Below are 1,690 nucleotides of genomic sequence, written 5' to 3'. Positions count from 1 at the left end.
CAATGCTTGGTAAGAAATGTACGCATTATCCTGCCCATGTAATTGTAACTCCTCTGTACAGTATGTTCACAAATAAAATTAAATTAAATAAAAAAAAATATGTGAGGAAGTTTGAAGTAGGAAGGATGCAATAGAAATTTCTATATTTTGATCATGTATTTAATTTCAGTTAGTTTAATTATGCCATTTAAATACTTGAAGACATTTTCAATATTAACTATAATACAACCTCCCCATCACCTTATTATTTTCAGAATGAAAGAGAAAGTGACTTTTGAGGTTTGCTTATTTAGAAGAGTTTACTGAATGAGTACATTGGCATAACAAGAAAACTGAAGAAAACAGTCTTTTATTAGAAAAAAAATATTACATAAAAATCTGTTCATCTGTTTGTTGAAAGTCTTCTCTTTACTTTCACCAAAATATATTATCTTTGAATATACTTCCTTAATTGCCTTTATAAGAAAGTAATCAAGTAATATAATAGTCTATGAGTCAGAAGTATCCAATTGGCATATGGACATCATTAACCTTTTGTACATCAGGTAATATAACAGGAATTACTTGTCTTTATAGTGAATGTCAGTGTTCATACGTAATTATAGTCTGTCTGACTTATAACTCTCATCTATCCTCAGTCTTCTGTGTGACATACAAACTCACTGACTTTACTAATAAAGTATCTTCCAATATATGAATTTACATGCAAGAGTCTGATTTGAAGGTATTGTGAAAACAATGACATGTTGTCATATGCCAAATTGCCAGGCACCAAAGGCTCACTCCAATAATCCTGTCTATTCAAGAGGCTGACATCTGAGGAGCGTAATTCAAAGCCAGCCAGAGCAAAACTGTCCATGAAAATCTTATCTCCAATTATGCAGCTTAAAGCTAGGCTGTGGATAATGATTCAAGTAGTAGCACACTAGCCATGAACAAGTAAACCATGCAAGAGTATGAGACCCTGAATTCAAGCCCTGGTGCCAACACACACACACACACACACACACACCTGTGTTATCTTTGTACCAACACAATAATATGTGATCAGCCAGCCACATGGCCAGCAAGAACCAGTGCTGCATTGAAAATGATGGGGGCGGTTTTTGGAGAAATGAGTATCTTGTCTTGTTTAGCAGAAATCTAATAATTTTAGCATTTTCTTTCGAATAGAGTATCATGGGACTGCAGGAAAAGATTTTTATAGGCATCCATTAAAATTGGGTGATAATATTTGAAGGGCAGTGAACAAAATAGTTGCAATAACTGAAAAAAAAGGACTTCAATTCCTCCTCTTTTTCAATAGGACTTCAAATGACTCATAAATTTTTTACTTATGCTCTAATTTATATTTCAAAGAAAGGAAAAAAATGATAATTAACTGCCAATTTTCAGAATAAGTCCTACAGAATAACATGACATTTTCTTTTTTATTGATATCCAGTGGCTCCTTCTAGATAGGTGGCCCATCAAGTATAACACAGATGTCATAGTTCCCAGGGAGAAATTGGATTGCTCTGAAAATCTTCATTAGTAAAAAGAAAACGTTCCCATACATTTGCAGAGCATCTTCTATGTGAGATCAGTTTAAGTCAGTTAAAAATACATCTTGGAGGGGCTGGGAAGGTGGCTCAGTGGTAGAGTGCTTGCCTTGCATGCCTGAGGCCCTGGGTTTGATTCCTCAGCACCA

At 34.5% G+C, this 1,690-nt stretch overlaps 1 protein-coding gene across 5 annotated transcripts in view; it reads left to right on the top strand.

Annotated features, from left to right (window-relative positions):
• Window positions 1-1,690, top strand: part of Scn1a (sodium channel, voltage gated, type I alpha subunit) — a 98,939-nt gene that overhangs the window by 37,524 nt on the left and 59,725 nt on the right. The window lies entirely within an intron of this gene.

This window comes from Dipodomys ordii, unplaced genomic scaffold (assembly GCF_000151885.1).
Source record: "Dipodomys ordii isolate 6190 unplaced genomic scaffold, Dord_2.0 Scaffold5, whole genome shotgun sequence".
NCBI lineage: Eukaryota > Metazoa > Chordata > Mammalia > Rodentia > Heteromyidae > Dipodomys > Dipodomys ordii.
This window is presented reverse-complemented; position numbering and strand designations above follow the sequence as displayed.